Here is a 24,738-nt window from a genome sequence, read left to right on the forward strand (position 1 = left end):
AAGGGTTAATAGAGAGCAACATGTCAGTCATTTAGTTGCCAGCCCAGTGTTAAACCGTGACAGAGCGAATGGCTGGTGTGCTCCAGCAAACCATAGGAGTATTGATAAATGATACAATATTTAAAACCATACCCTGAAAACAAAATACACACCCTCAGTATTGGTTGCATTTACTCCTCCATCTTGTTTTGGTTTTTTTTGTGTTTGTTTTTTTTTGTGTTTGTTTTTTTTTACTTGCTTTGATTCACAAAAAGCTTTTCTAGGAGCCTGGCCAATCTGCTGATGGCATTTAGGCATATGCTTTTTTTTAGTCCAAATCAATGTTTCATACCTCGACGGAATGGAGTATTCTATTAATATAACTGCTGCAAAAACATGTCCATAAGAATTTAATATAAAGATTTTGCTGTTTGTGAATCCTGTTTCTGATTTTCTTTGGAGAAAGAAAGTTCTGATTTTCTATTGTAGAATAAAGAAGCTAAGCTTTTTCATCGTTTTGTGTCTGCAAAACTTGATCTTTTCTGTTATATAAATATGCTTAATAAATGAATTTGATAATGAAGGTCCAAGCCAGTGGCTAGCATACTAGTAGAAAGAATAAGGGGTCCAATGTTGCTTCATGATCACAATTCTCCTGAAATGCTTACATAGCAAAAATTGTAAATTCACAAGTTAGTCCTGAAATTAATTATCCAAATAACTATAAAATAATGCCATCAAAGAATGGAAAAATCTTTAAACATGCATATGGTATTGAAACAATATCGATGTATCCTTTATAAACAAGAGTTTGTGATGTAATGTTACCTTTCCCCACACTGTAGCCATGACAAAACCTTGCTTCCTCACAGGTTTAGAAAAAGGTGAAGTTTTAACTTTGAATGTAAAATTAAAAGCTGTTAAATTTTCAACAGTTGAGAAACTTCGCAATTTAGGTAGAAAAAATATTGTTCAAGGAGATGCCTGAGCAAATACTTTATTTTTCTTCCCAAAACTGCTATGTATTAGAGAACTTAGTTTATAAAGTTACTGACTTAAGAGTTTCAGAATTCTGCTTGTTCTCTGTCAAAAGAAGAGTTTGTGTCATTAGATTGTGGTTCACTTAATGCAAATAAACTTGATTAAGCTCCCTGTCTGTATAGATGGCATAACATTACTTTATCTGAGGGAGAGGAGGTATGGTGGACATAAATAGCTTTAGATAGTAAAGGATGTACGAAGGAGAACGTGGAGCTGTATTCCATGCAGAATTACTATGTGGTAATGCTTAGCAAATTATGTGCAAAATGAGGTCCAAGTCTTGTGGAAGACATCCTGTTCAATCAGACTTCAGCTTTCTATTTTATATGTCTGACAGTGTGTTATTTTTTAAATTTAATTAATCTTGTTTAACTAAACATCTCAATTTTCTGTATTGTAATTACTTTTGCTAGAGGTGTAACATTTAAGCCCAGGTGCATCAAAATGTTGACAATCATAAAATAATTTTGGAGGATATTTCTCCACTAACAGGAATGTAGATCTTGGCCTTGCTTTGGCCAGACAAGAACAACTTTGGCCTTTTTAATGGAGCAGAGTTGTATGTCAAATGCTACTTAAAATACTTTGTGTCTTTTTAGTATTTACAAAGTATAAATCCTCTGTGCTCATGATACTTCAGTGTCTATGAACGTATGCATCGGTATCCTTAGCTCTTACTCTTGCTTGTGATTCTTCCAGACATTACTTCCTTTAATTTATGTTCTTTAGGGAATTACTGCTGGAGACAGCAGTAGCCATATATGGTACAGATACTGCCTTGCTAATGCTGTTTTCTGGATCTGGAGCTTTTATTGACCCTCTGGTCTCTTGGGTGCTGGGTTTGGGTGTGCCAGGTGGCAGTAGTTGTTGTTCTGACAGTTTGTGAAACTTTTCCGTTTTTCTTCATTAGTGTTTTACCTTTCATGTAGACTACCTGTTTAAGCAGTGTTGTGAAGCTCTGAATATCTGATGTGTTTTCAGAAGTGGAAAGCTGTAGTTATGTCTCTGTTACTATGTGGTATCACAGAATCATCACAGTTGGAAAGGACCTCTGAGGTCACCGAGTCCAACCATCAGCAGAAAAAACCCACAAACCCGAACAAAACCAAATAAACACAAAGAAACACACACACTCCACCAAAAAACACCCACAACCCCCCCAACTAAAGAATGCCCTGAAGTGCCATATATACACATTTCCTGAATACTTCTAAGGATGGTGACTCAACCACCTCCCTGGGCAGGCTGTTCCAGTGCTTGACCACTCTTTTAGTGAAGAAATTCTTCCTAATATCTAATCTAAACCTCCCCTGCCACAACTTCAGACCATTTCCTCTGGTCCTGTGATTATTTACATGGGAGAAGAAGCCAACACCCATCTCCCTACAACGTCCTTTTTGAAAGTTGTAGAGGGCGATTGGTGTCCCCTCAGCCTCCTCTTCTCCAAACAGCCCCAGTTCCCTAAGCTGCTTCTTGTATGACTTGCTCTCCAGACTCTTCACCAGCTTCATATTTTTTTCCATTTGTTCTTTAATGCTCTGTTGCAAAACATTGGCTATCTTTGAGCTCTTTTAATGTTGTGAATGTCACCAGATTTAGTAATCTTTCAAACCTTTCTGCAAATAATCTTTTTTCCTGACACTGGAAATCTGGCAAATTTTAGGTCATTGAACTTTAAAAAAATCCAAATGTTTGTAAATTGCTAAACACAGTTAAATTTTTTTTTTTTTTTTTTAAAAGCAGTTATCTTTTCCATTTATTGTCTAAAGTAGACAACAGATGCTAAGGATCCTTATTCTAATTACTTCATTTGGCTGTTTTGAAATAATTGCTGAAATGTAATCTGTTAAGGTCTTACCTCTATAATGATCTTAAATTTAAAAAGGGAGTTATACCTTTGAAGGAAAAGGCATAATTGTGTCCAAGTGACATGCATTAGTGTGAAGCACTAGAACTTTCATACTATTCAGTGTGGCTGCTTATTTCATGCAGATTCATTAGAGTCATTGAGCCTGCCTTCGGTGGGGCTTTGAACTGGTTCTTAACTGGGCAGAACGTCCTTACATCCTCATTACTGAGATGCTGAAAGTGTGGTTTATCAACATGGTTTGGTAAGTAACGTACTTGCCTAGTGCTGAGGAAACTTAAGAGTCCTATCAGCAATCTATCCTATACAGTAGTGCTATTACAGTAACATTTCTATTGAGGTCATTGCTTGAAACATTCTGCTTTCAAATTATCCACTGATCAATTGCAGAACCTCTCCAAGATGGGAAATCTAGGAGATCAAGGCACAAAAGATTTATGCAGATGTGGTCATGTCCCAGATACAAAGATTTAAATCCATGGACCCGTCAGAACTCATGTAGATGTAGAAGTGGTTGCTATGGCTCTCTTAGATCCCTCCTTGAACAACATTGAAGTTTAATAGCAAAAACCAACCACCACCAACCCCAAAACAAAAACCCAATAAACAAAACCACTAACACCCCAAAATGAGAAAAAAACCCACAAACCTCTACAACCAAAACTGATGCTCTGAGAATCATTAGTTTGCCCAGTTCAAGGGACATGCTAGGAGCTGTTCTGAATGCTAAGCAGGAGGGAGTCTTCTTGGAGACAACTTAGGCTGGAGTAAAAATGGTGTGAGTACGCGTTCAGTTAATGTCATTTGACATTGTACTTGTGTTCTGTTGCTTCAGGTACAGAATTTTTAGAAAACTGTGTAATACCACTGTCATGTAGGACATGCCTGTCCCCATGTGGCAGTCAAACTCAGTCATAGAGAAAGGTGCTGACCAACTGCACTTCCAGTAAACATTTTCCTTAGTGAAAACCAAGGCTGACAGAAGTTGCTTAGCCGTGGCAGACTAGACTAGCTGGTCGAGAAGAGCATATCTGGACTGAATCTTGGACAGAAGCATTAAGTTCATATTTCCATTGTGGAGTATTAAGAATGTTCTTGTGCTGCTAATTTGGGGGGAACAGGACAGAAACAGTTTAGTATGGTATGTTCTTATTTATTTGGAAATAACACAGGATCACAGAATCATTCTGGTTGGAAAAGATTTTTAAGATTGAGTCCAGCCATAGTCTAACTCTACCAAGCCCAATGCTTAAACCATGTCCTTAAGCACCAGATCTATACATCTCTTAAAGACTTCCAGGACTGATAATTCAATGTCCCTGGGTAGCCTATTCCAGTGTTTAATTACCTTTTCAGTGAAGGATTTTTTTTTAATATCCAATATAAACCTCCCTTGGCCCAACTTGAGCTCATTTCCTCTTGTCCTGTTGCTTTTTACTTGTGAGAAAGACTGAGCCTCACCTTGCTACAACCTCCTTTCAGGTAGTTGTAGAAAGTGATAAGGCCTCCTCTCAGCCTCTCTTTCTCCATTTAAATGTTAATGCTTACTTAGTATTATATAAATAATAAATTAAAAAAGAGTGTCCTGTAACAGACTTTAGAAAGTCTTCAGTACAATTTCTCAAATAAACACTTTTTCAAACACTGGTGGCATGACGTCAAAGGGTTTATGTATAAAATGTTTTATGTAAAACTCTACTTGCTGGAAGATTTTTTTGGAAGTTAATACTTAGGTTTGAATTTAATCTCATGAAAATTAAAAATTAATCTGATTCTAAAGAGTGGAATAACTTCACAGAATACACAATTAGTAACTGTTTAAGGACAAATACTAGCTTTCAGAGTAAGATAAGAGTTAGATACGTAGATAATTTAGCAATTGGCTACTATAATCTATTTGTAGATTCAGACTTAAAAATTTGTAATAAAAATATTTTGGGTATATAGAAAAATTTCCTCATTAATCTGTGTGTGTCGTTACTGTATTTAAGAGAAATCAGCCTTTCACTTTCCATTCTCTGCTGTTACAGAGTTCTTGTTTCTTTTTTCTCCAGGCTTATATACATTACACAAATGAGGTTCTCTTTCTCTTCTAGCCAGTCCTCTTACTGTTCATATATTGATTCCTCATTGGAGAAAGAGGTTTAATTTAGCCATTACTCAAAAGAACAACATGAAGATTCTGATTTTTCTCCATTCTTTTCCTTTTTTTTTTTTTGGCCCTTTTTGTGACTGTGGAAGCATTTTCGCCCTTCTTTTTGAAGGAAGAAAGGGGTACATTCTTTCTGGTCTTCAGGAGCAGACAGGAGAGCAAGTGGAAAAATGGTGTGAAATTAAAATTTTGCGTTACACAAAGGACGCACAACAGACTGCATCCTCTCATGTGTCCTTGTCAGGTCTAGGAGGCAAGTCTCCATCCAGATGGAAAGATCTCCTTCACTAACCTCCACATCTGTGCAGCTTTGCTCAAAGATGTTATTTTGACTTTTCATCAGTTTGTGAGTCTGTTCAAATAGACAAGTGTGTACAGTTCTAATGAAAATGAATGAGAACTGGGCATCCAGAATACTTGTTGATTCAAAGTCCCACTCTTTTATTTTGCATTGGGATACTGAGTCCTTTTGCTGAGTGGTGCTGGTCTTGTGGGAGACAGCGTTTCGCAGGAACTGCAGACCTGTTGGTTGAGCATGACCTGAGAAGTCTGAAATAACGCTGGCTTCACAACAAACACAAGCTGTGTGGTGCGTGGGTGGTGTCCAAGGGTTTCTTTCTTAGAAATGGTGGCCCTGACTTGGTAAAAAATGCTGTAGTTGCTGTCTCTTTAATGTACCAAGGTACAACAGCATTGTTAGATTCTGCCATGAAAGCTGATGATGTCTGGTTCTGTTGATCTAGCTTAGTATTGGCAGATACGGCATCGGGAATGAGAGGTTGGGATGAGTATTTTAAGTATATGGGATGAGACAGCCTTTGTTGCCTTCTCTCCAAAGGACTCCTTCGCAACTCAGTTTTCGTTGTTTTTGCTTTCTTGAGTATTTTTTTCGGCTAGCCATAAATGGTAATTTGTGGAAAAGATCCTGCCTCCTTCAGCTGCTTTGCATTTTTGCTGAGACCTTGCTGGAGTTTATAGTCGGAGTTTTTACTATAGTGAAATTAATGTTTTATTGCTGCTTAATGTACAGGAAGTAAATCCTGTGGCAGAGTTGCTCGTTGCTTGCTACTTCTTAAAATTATTATTTTTTTCTTCAGTTTGCTCTGTTATTCCCTGTAGAGAATGGTGCTTTTTCTCTGCTGTTGTAAGTGAATTGTGAGACTCCCCACCCTGAGCCGTATTTCCTTCACATTTGTTTTGCAGCAAATGTTTTAACTTGCCTGGCATCTTCCCCAGACCAATTAACATTAAAATCTGTCAAGAACAGTTCAAGCAAAAGAACCTAGCCTCTAACGTGTCAGACTACAGCGAGCAATTGCATTTTTGACAAAATTTAAGACAAGCATGTCTGCTGTTTAAATTATTATTCTGTTTAGCTGAGATTTTCTTCTTCTGCAGTTTTCACTGTCTGTCTGGCAAATGTATTCTGTGGGCATAGGTAATGCTTGAGTACAATCTCTATTCCAAACATTTTAGGGCCTATAATCTCCCCAATCAAATACCTGTCAGAGCCAGAATCAAATTTCTACAATCTCATTTTCCTCAGTCTCACGAACCAGTAGAATTACTCCTCCATCACTGTAGGAAAAATAAGGAGAGCTGCTCTGTGGTGAGGCAAGGGTTTTTATGCCTGTGATTTCTTCCTCTGTCCCTCATCATCAAGTTAATCTGTTATCTACTGCTTCAGATGTGGTTATGGAAGCTGAACTGGGAAAGTCACGTTTCCTTGCTATATTTGAATGTTGTTAAGCTGTACAGATAAGGAGGAATTTTAAGTCATATTTTGCAACAGCAATTGATTTTGCAGTATCAAGTATGAAGTCTAGTCAAGGACAGTGTTAGAGACACTTAAGTTACTCTCCAAGGAACTGTGTCAGACTTCTCATCAGAGGTGGGCAAGACCTGAGCAAACTTTTTTCAGTTCAGTAGTTCAGTTCAGTTTCAAGTTCAGTAGGCTAAAAGAGGATCTTGCAGTGTGCCCTGGCAACAGTGAAAGCCAGCAGCATCCTGGGCTGTATTAGTCAGCACAACGATGGAATTATTTAATTTTCCTTTTTATTGGCACTTATCAGACCGCAGCTGGAATACTGTGTGGAAGTTTGGACACCACCTTACCTCCCAGCCCAGTACACAAATGGTGTCAACTGACTGGAATGTATTCAGAGAAAGGCTGCCAAAGCAGCTGAAGGCTGAAGTGTATGTTCTGTAAGGATAAACTGAGGGAGTGGACCTTGTTTATCCTGGAGAAGATGCTTCAAGGCAGGGAGAATCTAATAGTGGTCTTCCAGTAGAGCCAAGGAAATAATCGAGAAAGAGAAAACAGATCTAGGCTTTTCACTGAGGTGCTTGGCTGGAAGTTGAGAAACAATGTACATAAATCAAGGCAAGAAGCTCAGACTTAATACTCACTCACTGGGAGGGTAATTAAGCATTGCAAGAGGTTGCCTAGCAAGTTTGTGGAATCTGTCCTTGAGGTTTTGAAGTCCTGCCTGGCAAAGCCCTTAGCAACCTGACTGGAATTCAGCATAGACTCTGCTTTCTGCATGTTGGAGTAGATGGCCATCTCGGTTCTTTTCAACATGATTTATGCAATGATTCTATGAATCATGGAAGATCCCAGGAATCGGAATGTTTACTGTCAAAAGATTATGGTTTATGAAAGACAGGCCTACTTCCTTGTAGCTAATAAAGCAAAAGCTGTAAAATAGATTTCAAGAGGCCACATTTCAGGTTTCTGGAAGATTCATCCCCTTGACCACCAGAATAATACAGTGTATGAAAAGTATGAGAGTGATGAAGAATGCAGAGAAAATGGAAAAAGTCATCAGAGTATGGGACAGCTTTACTGTGAGTGGTGGTGGGTGGTTGGGATCTATAGCCTAAAGAGGAGACAGCTGAATGAGTGTAAAATAAATACCAGGGAGCATGGAGGATATAACTGGGAGCTCTTACCTGTCTTCCACTAGCAGGCAAGTGTCATCATCAAATGCAGTAACTAAGAAACAGCTTGTAAAAACAACAAAAAAATGGTTCTCCCCTAGTATTACCAGTTGAGTGGAACTGGTTGCTGCAGCTGTCAGTGTAAAATAAAAAAATAAATAAGTAAAGTAATCCTTGTGTGTTTAAAATAAATAAATAAATAAATAAAAATAACCCAGTGAGAGCTGTTAAACAGGATTCTACCATAGACTTTGGAAAAGTGTATGAGAAAAAACCAAGCACCTGTTTTTGACTAGTACTGGAGATGGGAGAAGACACTCTACCAGATTATTGGAACTGCCGTATCATGGTCCAAGGATCAGTCTATTACCTAAGTGTGAATTGTATCATCTCAGAATTTGCCAAACTTCTGAACCTTAAAATTTCAGGCCGTCACAGTCTGACAACTAATCAATGATTGATCAGTACTGATGATCTGAGAACCTGGAATGATCATAAAGGCATAAAATCAAAATGAAGTTTTTTATTGGAAGAGGGCACAGTTTGTACCTTGCTGCTGGTGTTGTTGGTGTTCTGCAGTAGTTCAGCATTCCTTCTGACAAAAACATGATTTATCACTGAATCTTTCCCCAGAATTTGCATCCTATTGTAAGCTGATATTTCTCTCGTTAAGAAAAAAATAAGTCCTTTGAAGATGTGAATAGGCATATCATATATGTATAGGTATTTAGCTCAGTATGTTCATGTTACTTTAGTGTAATAAAGTCAGAAGGAAACTTTATTTCAGACTGCAAAAAAATTATACTTGAGCTACTGTATCCTTTGGAGAATATGTCAAGCACCTTTGGATGTCTGCATGCAAAGTATTCAGTGTGTAAACCCATTCAGTAATATTCAAGATCCAGTCTCTTACTGTACAATCTTAGTAGGTAACTGAAGTCCAAATGCCAACAAAGTGAGCTTAATCTGTCCGATACAGTTAGTGGCAATATTTAATAGTCTAGAGAAGATACCCAGTACAGAATCAAGGGAGTGTAATTTAATATAATGCACTTTGAATGCTGGAAATGAGTATAGGGTATGAGAGTATTGTAACAGATTTGTTCACAGTAGCTTTTTTTCAATGTGTGTGGGATTTTAATCATCACAACATGTTTCAAGAACTGCAGATAGAGAGCTGCTATAACAGCTTCTTCATATTTGAATAAATTTATGTTAATAGCAAATATGCGATGGCTGCCTGAGATGTAGGAGCAAAACTCCAGAAATACTAATGAACTTCCTGAGCTTTATGCACTTCTTTTCCACTTCTGATTTGATGTACATTATATTTTCTCTGTGGAACATCATCCAGAAGCTGCCTTTGGAAAGTGTGTGGGTGGGATGCAGAGGACAGTGAAAGGGAAATAAAAGACTGACCACATCTTCCAGGAATTTTCTTTATAAAATGAAAACTTGAAATGAGGATTATATTCCGTAAGAAGTTTTCCAAATGAAGAAAGGCTGTGTTTTGGCGTGTTCTGTGTTGGTGTTTGGCACACGGTTCTCATCTTCCCTTCAATGCTGAAAAAAATGTCATTAGCCACCATATTATGCCCATGGCTGGATGGTGGTTGTTTCCCATATGCTGCATCCTTTGCATTGGTCTATAAATGGAGAAGCCAGAAAGTCTATGCATATGTTCCTACTATTTACTTGATGGCTTTACTTTACTTGTTGGTGGTCTTTGTGCACTTAAATGCTTGGAGACCATGTTTTAGAAACCTTGGAATTTTTACTAAGATAGCTATAACTAGAAAACATGCTTAACAAAACGATTTCCAGATTGCAGCATTGGCATTGGCTGACTAATAAATACAGAAGTTTTAAACTATCCTCAAAGCTATTGTAGTAGAGTCATTACATGACATGACGAAAAGCAACATTAAATTGTCTTCTAACCAAAAATAGTAACACTTGGAATAAATAGCATGTGTACTATAAGACAAAAGACATGATGCAGTAAAGTAAATATACTCCTTTGGTCAACTAATTTTAGTTCTTCATACTTAATTATCCATTTTAAAAGCCCCCTATAAATCCACCAAGGATTATTTCTAACTAATGAAATTTTATTTTTTTAATGTATATATTTTTAATATATGTATAAGAGCACCTAAATAGTTACCCCATTGCGTTCACTTTATGCTTTCTACTTGAAAACACTTACAGTGAAAGAAAAGGTTCAAATGTATAAGGTACATTGTACTAGATTTTATTAAAAAAAAAAAAAAGTCAGCATGGTCCATAGGATTGAGTATACCCTCAGCACGTTTGCTGATGACACCAAACTCTGTGGTGAGTTTGGCAAGCTGGAGGGAAGGGAGGCCATGCAGAGGGACCTTGACAGGCTTGAGAGGCGGGCTTGTGCAAACTTCATAAAGTTCAACAAGGCCAAGGGCAAGATTTGGCATCTGGATTGGGGTAATTTGGTACACAAATACAGGTTGGGTGGAGAATGGATTGATAACAGTCTGGAAGAAAAAGACTTGGGGGTGATGGTTGATGAAAAGTGTACCATGAGCTGGCAGTGTGCACTTACAGCCCAGAAAGCCAACCATGTCCTGGGCTGCATGAGAAGAGGTGTGGCCAGCAGGTCAAGGGAGGGGATTGTCCCCTTCTACTCTGCTGTTGTGAGTACTGTGTCCAGTTCTGGAGTCCCCAACATAAGCTGTTGGACAGAGTGCAGAGGAAGGCAATGAAGATTATGAGAGGGCTGGAGCACATCTCTTATGAAGACAGACTGAGAGCGTTGCGGTTGCTCAGCCCGGAGAAGAGAAGGCTCTGGGAAGACCTTAGAGTGGCCTTCCAGTACCTGATGGGGGCCTACATGAAATCTGGGGAGGGTCTTTTTACATGGGCATGTAGTGAGAGGACAAGGGGAAATTGGTTAAGACTGGAAGAGGGGAGTTTTGATTAGACATTAGGAAGAAATTTTTCACTGTGAGGGCAGTGAGACACTGAAACAAGTTGCCCTGGGAAGTTGTGGAAGCCCCCTCCCTGGAAGTGTTCAAGACCAGGTTGGATGGGGCTTGGAGAGACTTTTTCTAGTGGGAAGTGTCCCTGCCCATGCAGGGGGCTTGGATCTAGGTGATATTTAAAGTCCATTCCTGGACTATATGGATTCTATGATCTACTTGTATAAACATGTTGTTTCCCAAAGTTGTAAGCTCAGAGGTTTGTGTTTAGCTGTGAATAATCACCTAGCAAACACTCTACTTATTTCTAATTTTAGCATTTTATATGCATCTGCATTATATAATGAATGTGTTAAAGACTTGAGATTACTGTTACCTGTTTCTGTATTGGAGTCTGTACACTATATATAGTTTTCTGTTTTAATGTTGTTTTCTGTGCACTAAATCATGTTCAGTGGTCCCTAAAATCCATATGTGGTTCAAATTGGATGGTCATTATTTTATTGTGTGCATTAATTAGAACTGCTTTTGGTAAGAAACAAACAAAACAAACAAAACAACGGAACAATAGCAAACCAACACACACACAAAATAACCCCAAACAGCAAAAATAAGAATTTAATAAATAGCTGGAAATGGTGTAATGCGAATGTGTGGCTAGACTCTGAAACCATTTGGAGAAAGAAAATGAAGTATTCTGAACATTTTCATCTTTCACTTAGGAAGTCAGTTCCTGTTGAATGATCAAGTGCTTGTTTTAATACATTTCTGGGGATAACGAAATAGTCTTAGGAATGGAGTTGATGAGATGTTTATGACAGACAGCTCATGTCAGATGGAGATGTGCTTAGGGACTAATTCTTATGAACCAGTTCATATTACATATCTGTGCTAAATGGCAAAATAGCTACCAAAGTCTTGAGTGTTGCTGATATGTTACCAAGTTGATTAAGACAACAGGAGACATTTCAATGTATCTGCCACTAAAATATCTTAACTATAATTTATTAGTGAGGATTAAAAATGACATCACTGTGCACAGGAAGATGACTTCTAACTGAAGCGTATGTCGTTGTGTTGTCAGTGTCTATTGAATTACGTTAAAGTAGCCCTAAATAACACAAGTGCTGCTGTCGAATCTGGGAAAAAGCATAGTGAAGCAATTGCCTACAGAAGATGGTGATAAGGCAGTATATTAATTCTCAATGTGCTGATTGTCAAAAATGCCACAAGTTTCAGTAACATACCAAAAGTCACAATTATGCTGTAATAAAATTTTCTTTTTGGAAGCCTGGGACACTTTTTTTTCCTCTTTTTTTTTTTTTTTTTTTTTTTTTTTTTATTAACACTGATGTCTGGAAAGATGTCAGTGAGGGAAGATTAATGGGTACTGGGGCACTCTTTAAATACTTCTTGTTTTGCATTTAGAAATTAGTTGCAGGAGGACTCTGAGAAAATCTACTTGTTCAAAACTAATTCACGAATTTGCAATACTTTCAGCTTACTGGTTGGATCCATTTTACAGGGATCTGTGATTATAATTGTATGTCTTTGAGAACTGGTTCTCTCAGACTTCATGAGAAGATGAGATGTTTTGAAGTTCTTTGCTGTTGTGGGTTGGATTTTTGTAATATATTGGACATGCCAGTCACAAGGACCCTGTGTCCTACAGTCAGAACTTCTACTGGTCACTGGATGTGTTTAATAGTATTTTGGAAAAGGAACCCTAAAAAATTGGAAATGAAGGTAATGGAGGTTAAACATCCTTCGTAGGTCAGATTCTTTTGCTGCTTTTGCCCCTTCAGTTGTGGTTTAGGATATTTACAACCGTCAACTGAAAAGAAAAAAATGCTGAAAAAAATTAGTGCTAAACATAGTCATATCTCATTGTGTAGCTTTCTGACATCTCTTTCACTTTTCCAGGTTATCTGCTTTCCCTTGCTAAATATTGGGAAATATTCTTGGGGTTTTTGTCAACAATTACTTTTGTTCTTCAGTTGTTTCTAGGAACTGGATAATGAAGTATTTCCTTATGTCTTGCATATTTTTTTTTATATGTAACATATACCACCGTGGCACTTATGCCTTAATCAGACATTGCTAAACTGAGATGCTGGTTACTGCACGGGTGTGACAAAAAGCGTTCTGTGGTTTATTATAGAATGCCAGGTTGGAAGGGACCTCAAGGATCATCTGGTCCAACCTTAACAGGTTGTTCTAGTCTGTTGGACACATGAAATGGGCCTACAATAAGCAGGAGGAGAGACTGCATAGTTAGCAAAACACCTAATTTCAGGAATCCTCCAGTAATTAATTGGTTTTTGAGCTGACTCAGACTTCCCAGTGCCCAAGGAAAGCTGCACAGTGACTGTGAAACTGTTGCTTTTATTTTTTTACAGCCATCATGGAGCCATTTGTTTGAGGAGTACCAGTTTGAAAACAGTTCAAATGTGTTTTTTCCACCTGGAAAAGAGAGCATTTGTCTGTGAAATAATGGAAGAGCTTAAATTTCAAAGCTGCAACTTCAGTATATAATTAATATTTCCCTGATGCCACAATAATAGAAATTAAATGGTAAAACAAAGCATTTTATCTGTATAATGTAACTGTAGTGAAAAAGCAGTGCTGCAGAACTGGTAGGTTGAGCATTTATGAGAAATTTCCATTGAATTTAGTAACCTATTTGGTGAACAAGAGGGATATTGCTAGTAAGAAGGCACAAGAGATACAAGATCCCTAGCTACTACTTACCAACTACTTTAGTCCAGTAAAATTGAGTTTCCTGAATGTTTTGCTTTTTCCTCAAACTAAAGTAGGTTATGTTTTTGAGAAAATACAAATATGCGTGATGGTTCTTTGTCATTCTAAGAGGTGGATTTTTTAATTATTTTTTTTTAAATGCCCTAGGAGCCTCCCATTCTTCTCTGTTCCTTCTTTTTTTGGGAAGTACGTTTCTCCAGAAGACACATGCATACAGAGACTGCCTGTCTGTTTCTTATGAGATGGGCCGTTTAAGTGGTGCTTCATATGAGGGTAGGAGTTGGCACAGGCTAAGGTAAAAAAGTGGGAGAGCTAAAGGGGTAACCATCTGATGTTAGAATAATTTTATGTAAATTTAGCTTTATGCATGGAAGAGCATCAAGACTAAGAAACAACAAGATGATCTGTCATGGGAAGTAAACATTGTAGTCCTTTGTATGTATCTGTTTTGAAAACAAGAAAGACAACACTGAAATTGCATGTCTTTGTGCTTGAGACTGTATTATATGGAATGTGAGCCTCAAAGTTTTAGATATATTTACTTTCTGCTTAGGAAAAATGAAGTTATGTTCTATAGGAACACACTGGGTTTGTATGCATATGTTCAATTAGTTTTTCTTAGTAAGCTATTATAGCTCTCATTATTATGATAAAAATACATAATTGGGTTTCAGAACAGTCAGAGGGTTCTGGAGCACAACACTGAAGTGCCAGCACCTCAGTATGGCTGTCCCTAACTGCATGCCCTAAGGGGAGAGATCATTTGAGCAGGATCAGGTTATCATATGCTGCAGACATGATTACATTTTCTACTTGCTTTAAATGGATTAATGATGATTTTGAGTGGGATCAGGGTTTTTTCACTCATTACTTAGTAGCTTTCCTTCCTATCCTGTGTAGTTATTGCCTGGGTGAATTTGAGAGTAAGAATTCTTACCTTGTTACAGTGGATTAAGGAACAGATATAACTTGAGGTAAGAAGAGAAAAACAAACTGCCTAAATTCACAACTTTTTAAGGTCATCACAATTTTTCACACCATTTTTCATGCCGCTCCTTCATTAAGTATAGGAATATATTGTGCCCATCTGTTGCTAGAAATGGAAATACAAAGGAGCATTAGGAATGCAAATAGTGCCTAAGTTCTAGAGCTTGCCCTTTCCCCCAGAACATTCAGCAGCATGGCCAAGAGACAATTGTCATGACTGTTTATGTTACTGTGTTCAATGTTTTTACCAAGGATGATACCAAGAGAGGGCTGTAACTACTGGTCTTTCCAGCAATTTAGAGGGTGAGAGCAGCAGCCTTGGGGACAGTTGACAGAGAGACTTGTCTCCTGTAGCTGGTTTTGCAGCAATAGCATTAAGAGGGCTGCTAGATCTACACTGTAGTGATGGATTTATATTAAAAAGTGGTAATTTTTATTTAGGATGTAATAATAAAATAAAACAGGGAGATACCAGTCTGCCTCAAATTACGTCTAAGGAAAAGATTATTCATTGCTCCTAAAGGAAAAAAATATATTTAAATAGAAATCTGAGTAACATAGACTTCAGTTAGTTTCATTATGTGCAATACTATACAATTACATAATACTGTTTGCTTGTTCTGTCACGCAGGCTTTTTAATCAGTTGCAACAGTAAAGTAGGATAAATCTGGTAAATTAAATAGAAACTACAGTTTTTAAATACCATTTTCTAAGAAGTTAGAAGAGGGGGGAAAGCCTTTTTTTTCAGTGTATGCAGGACAAATGCCTGTACTGTTTAAAATTGATAGTATTTCTGCTGTTTCTTGTGAATTATGCTTGTATTGTGAATAAAATTTTCCGTATCCAAATGAATTTAGTGTTATTATGTCTGTGTGATTTAACAAAAAGGAGATCTTGGGTGGAAAGATCTGAGTTGCAAAATTGACTAGCCCATAAAGCACAAGATGTCATGTCCTGCTAATCAAATGTGCTTAGGAAGGTTACAAGTGAAAAAAGCAGGGAGGGTGAAGTGAGAAGAGCTAGGAATGAAAAAGTTGACACATACCTAGGAGTCCATTGACTGCCTCTTATTGCTCTTACTGCTTTTCTTTTCCACTCTTTTTCTAGGTTCTCAGGTACCCTAAGTGTTACTGCAAGTTTCCTGTTCTCAATGAAGTTCCTTCTCCAGCTCTTTCTGCTGTCTCTGTCCCTCCTAGGAAGTGTTCTGTTTTAATTTGGTGTAGGGATATTTGTGGTCTTTATTTTGGAAGTGCTTCAGGATTTTGTTTTTCACCTCTTTCATAAGCCTCTACTTGTAATCTTTTATGGACATGCAAGTTATCTTGGGAAGGTGAAATTTCACACAGTGTACTCCTTGGTGTTGGTATCATTTGGTTGAAGGATATTTAGAGGTATATATAGGTTAATGTCTGTATGTTTAGTGATTTTTTTAAGAGCTCTTTTTTCTCCAAGTGGGCCTTCTTTTGCAGGGAGGGAAAACAATGGATACATCTCCAACTATGAATAATAAGAACTGGGAGTGTGTAGGGGGACAATTCTTTGATGGGTTAAAACATGAAAAATTATATTATTTCTAAAATTCAGTAGTGACTCAGTTTTTAAGGTGCTACTTGATCTTGTGCACTTTTTAAACCTCTATATTTATATTAGGACTAGTATTCAGCAGATAAGGGAAAACCTGGGGATGTTAATATTTGCCAGTCTCATTTTCTGCTTGTAGTTAAGGCTAGAGTAGTTCAAGTGTGTGTGCATGAACAGACTGAATAATCAAAAGTAAATGGAAGTTCAGTGGTATTGTTTTGTAATGGGCATATACATTGTGTATAAAATAACTTATTTTTATTCATTGAATGGTTAAGAGTTGTCACTGTTTGACTTGGGTTTGACAACAATGCTCTTGATCCCCTCCCCCTCCCACCCAGGTAGGGAAGGAGAGAGAGAAAAAGAGAGAGACTTGGCTGGATTGAAAACTAAACTACACAACTTTAAGTAAACACTAATGAATGATATAAGAAAATATATACAATTATATACAAATATGTTCAGGTATGAGCAAAAGCCTCTCGCCTCCCCCCACCCCCAGGAACTCCCACAGCACTTCCCTGAACAGAAACAGTCCCAAGAAATCCCGGAGCTGCTGCCAGAGAAAGGAGAGAGTGATGAGGGTCAGGAGAGCTCGAGCCTGGGGGTTGATGGTGATGGATGGACAGAGTCCTCCCTGGACGCTGGCCATGGATGACTTGTGTATATTTAGGTTCCTCAGATGGTCACAAACCTTGTCTTCACTTCCTTCATTACAGGAAGGAATTAGACTTCCTTAGCTAACGTACGGTTTACTTGATCTCTTACATTTATAATTGTGTAAAGGGAACTCTGAAGGATGGCAGATGCTGCACTATGCATAAAAAATCCTAATATTGAGATTAAGGTGATTCCTGAAAGTTAATTTTCAGTATGTTATTAGTATTTGATGTTCATTTCAGTGTTAATTTCTTTAATATGAAGACTCATATTGTGAATTGAAGGTGTTAACCTAGAGCAGGTGCGCACAGTTTCAGTGCAGTGAATGTGAGAAAGCATCTCTACTGTCTAACCACACTGCACCCTTGTATTACATTGGACTGCATCAAGGCAGTGTGCATCTCTTCTTTCCATGGCCAGTCACAGAATCATAGAAACATAGAATGGTCTGTGTTGGAAGGGAGCTTAAAGATAATAATTTAGTTCCAATCCCCCTACCGCGGGCAGGGACACCTCCACTAGACCAGGTGGCTCAAAGTCCTTTCCAAGCTGGCCTTGAACACTTTCAGGGAGGGGGCTTCCCCAACTTTCCTGGGCAACCTGTTCCGGCATCTCACCACCCTTATAGTGAAGAATTTCCACCTGATGTCAAATCTAAATCTCCCCTCATACAGCTTTAATCTATTACCCTTTGTCCTATCACTACATACCCTAGTAAAAAGTCCCTCCCCATCTTTCCTCTAGGCCCCCTTCAGATATGGAAAGCCACTATGAAGTCTCCCTGGAGCTTTCTCTTCTCCAGGCTGCACAACCTGCAGCTTGTCTTCATAGGAGAGGTGCTCCAGCTCTGTGATCAACTTTGTGGCCCTTCTCTGGACTTTCTTCAGGAGCTCCATGTCCTTCTTATGTTTTGGGCTCCACAAGTGGACACAGTACTCTTTGTCAGGTCTCCTGAGAGTGGAATACAGCAGGAGAATCACCTCCCTTGACCTGCTAGCCGCACTTCATTTGATGCAGACCAGGATACAGTTGGCTTTCTGGGCTGCAAGAATGTATTGCCTGCCCACGTTTAGCTTCTCACCAACCAGAAGCAGCACCCTGTGATCATTGCTTATCTTAGCTTGCATAGGAATGGAAAAATGGGTGGTGGTGCAGGTGATGTGTGCCTTTTCACTTTGGTGGTGGTTTGTTTTGATGGTGGTTGGTTTTTCTGGTCAAGAGTCGGAGAGGAGGCACAGGAAGGGAACAGTTATGCTTCTGTGCTAGTTACTCAGCCGCTTTAAAGGGAAAGCACAAAGAGGAGCACTGTCGGGAAAGTACAGGACTATATGGTCTTCATAAATATGGAAAGCTGAAGCTAAGCAATCATGATAAGAAATGTACAGTGTTTTACTGTTGAACTGCCTGTGGTTTGTAGGTCACAGAAGCACACCTTCGGTGCCACGCCAAGAATTTATTGTTAATCTAATTGAAGTTCTAACAGTCTAATCAAGAAATGCCATTTTAATTGGACTAATAATACGAGGTTGTCTTGGACTCAAAAAACCTAATTAACATTATGCTTAAAGTTGTTCCTCCTAACAACCTTGCATCGACCCCTTTTGCGTCATACTCAACTGTGCAACATCCTCCTAGGTCCAGAGGTCAGTGTCATCAGTCTTCCTCAGAGACAGAAGGGCAGAGGAGTGTCAGCATCCTTAGCTGTTCTCTAGGGGTGGTACAATATTTTCTGTCTGAAGGGAAAGCTCCCCCATGGTCTTGGGTCTGTTTGGGACTGGTTTTACATATCTGCAGGCTGTTCAGCCACTCTTTCTGTTTTAAAGAGTTCAGAGGGTAATTGCACAAGGACTGCTTGTTTCAATTAGACTTTCCTCACAATATGCTTAAAGTGTATCATGGCCGACTTGGCATTAAGCTGTAGTGAAGGAAGCTCCTGTTAAGTTGTAGAAAATAGGTCACTGCAGAGTCAGAGTCCAGTTGTAGGACATAACCCTCCTAACCCTTACCAATGTTTGCAGTTAGAGCTATAGCAGACCAGTGACCACATAAAACATTCCCTGGGGAAGCCTGAGCTGCAAAACTGCTGGCAGGCTGCTGATGGCCATTGCTGGGTTGCAGCTACAAAGAGGAAGGGCTTGGTGGGGCACGGGCCAGCACTCTGCCAGCCCAGGAGAGGAGGTGCTCCCGGAGAGGATGTTCAGAGCGGGTGCAAATAAAACAGGACTTTGCATCAGTTATGGAAAGGGTGTCTGAAGACATTACCTGACACTCCACATGTGGATTTGTGAAGACCATTCGTTAGCCTAAACTAGCTAATAGCAGTTCAAAAAGTCTTTTTTTTTTTTTTGCCTTAAGCTTATGAACCAACCAGGCCAATTTGGGAACACAAGTGAAAATCAAAGGTTGAAGCACACGGTGCCATTTTTGACATTTTAAATCTTTGATTGGGCTATAAGCTTTTAACTTCAAAACACCATTGATTTTCATTAGAAGGCTTTGTAATCTGTTTCAGAACTACTCTCCTAAAAAAAAATTTAAAAAATCTATGTTGTTAAGGACTTGTACTGATTTCCTATTTTGGCCTCTTTCCAGTCTTACAAACTGGGACTTAATCAAGGCTTCTGAACTGAAATAGATTTTGTAGAGAATAACAATCTATAAATAAGGTCTTTTGCTTAAATAGGTCTTTAATTGCAGCATTGCAATAGAGGAAAGATGTTTTGGGTTTCTTAGTGCTATCACTTAATATTTACTGATGCTCCTTCTTTGAAAAGCATATATGAAGAACTTCTTTTATTCCTCATTTCTGAAAGGAAGTAGAACCAAATCTGAATACAGGCTTTATTTCCCTAGCCAAGTATATTCAGGCATTAAGAGAGTTTTTTTTCAAGTGTCTGTCAGCTTAACCTTGTGTAGCAAATGTGATTCAGCAGTTTAGAGCTCTAAATTGTTAGAATAATCTACTTTAAGAATTTTAAGGCCTTGTGAAAACCTTTTTAAACTTTTCTCCCGTCCCCCATCAGTTCCACTGGGGGGGGGGAAGGTGCTCAGGTGAAATATGAAAATGAGATAGTGCCCTAAACAAAGATGCCCTAAATAAAGCTTACTGTAAGTAAGCAGACTGTATTGACTTCTGCCCCTGCCCCCATAATACTACAGTAATCTTTCAGTCTCTGTATTTCATTGAAAAACCTGAAGCAGTTTTTATGTGATAACTCTTATACAAACTTTTTTTTTTTTAAGTATGCATAAGTCTCTGTGTCAGTTATACTCTGTTAGTTTTCAGATTTTATTTGGGAAAGGCCTGGTTGAAAACATTTTCCCTCTCCCTTTCAACAAGCCTGTGAAAAGGAAAGACTGAGAGGTGTCACAATGTGTTGCTGCAGAGCTATCTGATGCAGTGATGTCTCTGGCTGATTAATGTAAGCACTACTCACTGTTGTATAATTGGTAATCCTTCTGTAATAGGGTGGCTGTGATGCTAGTGTTCCTATGCCTCTATACTCTCTGGATAACTTTTAATCTCAGAGTTTTCAAGGAAGGGACCGTGTCTCCTTGGAACAAGGATTATCTTTCCATGCTGTAAGCCCAAGGCACATTTTGTGAGCTGTTGAACTTTCAAATAGTGATCAGAATGGACTGCTGGTTCCAGGCTTGAGACCTATAAATGGTGTTGCCATTCTTAATCCATTTGAGCAGCATTTACAAATCCTTTCAGAAGTATGCTCAGTTCTGAGGTGGACATATACTTGATGTGACATTTCTCAAGGAAATGCGGCGTTTTATTGGGAACGAGTCATTTCTTCTATTGATGTGTCACTTGGTGAGCACAGCAGTGACACGGCTTTCAGTGGTTGTTTTTTGTCTGCAAGCTGGGGTACATCTCAGGACTTCATAGTCAGTTTATGTTGACACTTAGGGTCAGAAAGTAGAGAAGTAGATCACTTAAGCCTATGTCCATAATAGCTGGACTACCAGTTAACTGTATCAGCCAACAGCAAGATTTCCTGGGGCTTGCTTATCTGACTCAGTCATGCTCCAGGCACGTCGCAGCAGCTACAGAGTTGTTAGTTATGAGTGACTGGTTTGAGCTCAGACCATGTCTTCTACATGTTGGAAAAATTTTTGTGTAGTTGAAGCTTAAATACAGAAATCTCTGCATGGAGTGTGGCTTGCTGCAGCTCTGTATTTGGAGTAGGCAACAGGTTTGGCAACCAGTACCTGCGTATGTTTCCCCATGCAATTTTACAGTTATTCGAGTGTAAGAAGCTCAAATGTTAACACAGAAATTTAGTTCATGTAGCCTATAAATCTCTGACCAATTTCTGACCAAGAAAACAGCTGGACTTTCTCCTTCGGAAGTAACTCACACATTATTAAGATCCTGAACTTAATTAGCTCCCATCCCAGACTGCTTTATCATTTTGACTTGGAATTATGGCTCTTTGAAAGGAGGATATAGGATCTTTACTTAATTGGTTCACCATTTAACCACAAATTAGCCAGTAAATTTATAAATGAATAACTTTAAAGTTGATGTTCCAAATTACACTTACCTAAGGAGTATTTTAATTAATGCAACTGAAATAATTACCTTAGGTAACTAGCATTCAAGAAATTTTCAGTTTAGATGAATTTTCTATTTAAACAAACAGAGAAGGTAGAGTGAGAAAATCTGAAATATTATTTAAATCTTAAATCTCAAGGTCTTAATTCAAATGGTTGATTTTTTTTTTGCTGTCTGCTCCAAACCCACAAGGTATGTAAAAATGGCCTTAGGTAGCATACAGACAGAATCAAGTCCATTTTCTCCCTCTTTGTCAAGGGGAGTCATGTCCTCCCAGTCAGTGCGTTCTAATACCATACCTATGCAAACCTTGTAAACATAAAGTAAAAAAATACGTATCTTGTTCAGTCAATATGTACCCCATGGTTACTTTTGCAGTCTGAAAGGGGGAGAGGAATGCTGGCTGCCACTTGCCCTGAATGCCAATGCCTCCAAAGTTGAGAACACCTGGAGGGTGATAAGGAGCAATACAGAAACCATATGGTCAGTTTGGTACTCATCTGTATCACAGACCTCTCCAGTCTTTGGCTCAATTTAGAGCAGCCTCGCAGTTGCTGCCACTTATGTAGTGGTGACAGTTCTGTGATAGCTGTGCAATTGCAGAGCTGCTCAAGTATGGCATACTAGTCTCTTCTCATGGCAGGAGCAGTTAGGATGGAGACTATTATTTTCTATCTCTGTCAGTATACGTTGTCCTTATAGACAAAGAAATGGATATGACTAACTATGCAAGTAGAAAGTAAATAACTTCCTGAAAGCTGTGTAGGAGTCTGCACAATTTTAAATACATAGTTTAGTAGAATGGGGAAAATAATTGATATATTATCTTCTTTTGTGTATCTATAATAGGATTTTTCTTTGTGTCCAGGTTTGATTCAGGAATGCAACATGGGATTTTTCGCTAGATTTTGTGTTTCTAAATTTTTCTTCTGATATGCCATGATGCGCATTACTCTGTGCTGAAAAATGTAATACTGTCTTAATCTGTGCTAAGGTCTTAGTGTCTAAATAGCATAGTCCCACTGAAACCAGTATAGGTTTGCTCTGTAAAAGAGGGATAAGTCTTGGATAGGTTACCTGGCTCCAACAGTTTAATGAACGCTGGCTTCTGGAGTCCAAGCCTGCAAACACCACTGTTGCCTGTGTTTCTTTCTCTCCACCTCCCCCACCCCATCCTCCCAAGTGTTAGAGAAAAAAACCTCAGGCCTCGAGTAACTTTTTAATCTGAAAAGTGGACATCTTCTCAAAAGTCCTGTACTGGCTTTCCACTGCAGAGGCAAGATAGCTATTGCATTCCATATGGTTATCAGTGCTGATCCTATTTGAGATCAAGTGATACCACACTTCCAAACATGGATGACTTGAGGTCTGAGTCACTACAGCTCCAAACATAATTTCTGAATGCTTACCCTCAGGATTCTGTTTCCTAAAAGATACACATAATATAGTCCTTTACTTTCCACATCCCTCCTACTTTGTAAGGTTACTTTTTAATCTTTTTTGAATGCACCCATTTCTTGGGTATCTGACATGATCAGTGCTGACAGCCAAACTGACAACAGCAGTTTAAGGAGATGGCAGTGGTGGCTGTAAGGGAAAACGGGAAGCAGGGCAATGATGGACTGGGGTTTGCTGGGAATGTTGAAACAGGGCTGTATTGTTTGGGAGGTCAGGGAAATGGATGAGAAGAGGAACTTTGAGCAGTGTGCAGCTGTGATTTTTACGATCCTATTCTGTTGAAGCCAGACAGAGCTATGTTGAACACAGTACTGAAGAGCAGTGAGAGTTTTTAATGGTTGGAATACTAACTATGGTGTTTTATAGACTCCTGACAGATAAAGTCTATATGTCTGTACCAGATTACATAAGTCTATGTAAGACTGAGCTTTCAGACCAGGCTTGCACATTTTATATGGGCAGAAGTGTTTGTCTATTTATTTCTGCTTATAATATCTAAGATCTGTATCAGCCAAAAAAAGAAGAAGGTTTTGTAAATACAAGTAGGCATTTAGACATTTAGCTCTTCTGCTGAGTTTCTAGTAATGTACATATAAACATATTCAAATTAAGTTGAGTGGACATGGACTTGGAAAGGCTGGTCAGTTAACTTTGCTTGTGTGCAATTGCTACTCCCCAGTTTATCAAGGTGGAGAAATCTTCACATCTGTAAAGATATAAGCATTAACTTTTAGCAGTTGCATTATAATTTCCAATTAAATTTGGCTTAATTTTTATGTGTAATGCGTATTTCACTAGAAATGAGTATTGAGTGGAAACTTTTCAACTTGGTCACTTAAAGGCTGAAAATAACCCAGAGCCATGCTTAAAACCTAGCAAAAAATGTTGCAGGTTATTGAAAATGTTCTGACTTGGCTGAGGACCATGTCCTCTTCAAATTTCCAGCATATGAGAGGGTAAGTGAGAGGTCATGGCAACTTCATCAGTTTTTCTCTGAGTAATCAAGTAGCTTGTTATCTCTTAGTACAACATGAAGTAGATAAAAGCATCTAGAAATGAGAGCTTTTGTAAACAAAATAGCAGAGATAGCTTGTAAACAAGGTAGCAGAGATGGGAAGGGAGAAATGCTGAACTGGAAATAGTTCTTGTCTTTTTCATGGGCTGGTTATCAAGTTCTGTGTTGATTAAAACATCTGAAAGGGTTGGACAATGTGTGTTTACGACACCAAATATTAAATGACTTTTTCAGAAACATATGATGAGAAAAATGGACATTAGTTTGACAACTAAGAAATTGTTAGTAACAATGAGAATAAAGCCAAAAATGCTAAATAGTAATCCCTCTTTATTTGACGTCATGGTTTGACTCAGGATTGGCAATTAAATGAATGACAGCAGTTGATCCCCCACCCAGGTAGGAGAAGGAGAGAGAGAATAAGGAGAGAGACTTTCTGGATTGAGAACTAAACTAGACAGCTTTCATTAAATACTAATGATGAAAGAAAATAGGTACAATTATATACAAGTAGGTGCAGAAATGTGCAAAACCCCTGTTGCCTCCCCTCATCCCCAGCAACTCTCATGGCACTCTCCTTAGATGTGAGCAGTTCTGAAAAGTCCTGGACCACTGCCAGAAAGTAGACAGGAGCTGAGAGTAGAGTTAAGAGGGTCAGGAATGCACGAGCCAATGGAACAAAGGAGATGGATAGACAGAGCCCTCCCCAGACACTGGCCATGGATTGAAAAAGAAGAAGAAGGAGAAGAAGGGCTTGACTTCTGCGATCTGTG

This window comes from Chaetura pelagica, unplaced genomic scaffold (assembly GCF_000747805.2).
Source record: "Chaetura pelagica isolate M959 unplaced genomic scaffold, ChaPel_1.0 scaffold317, whole genome shotgun sequence".
NCBI lineage: Eukaryota > Metazoa > Chordata > Aves > Apodiformes > Apodidae > Chaetura > Chaetura pelagica.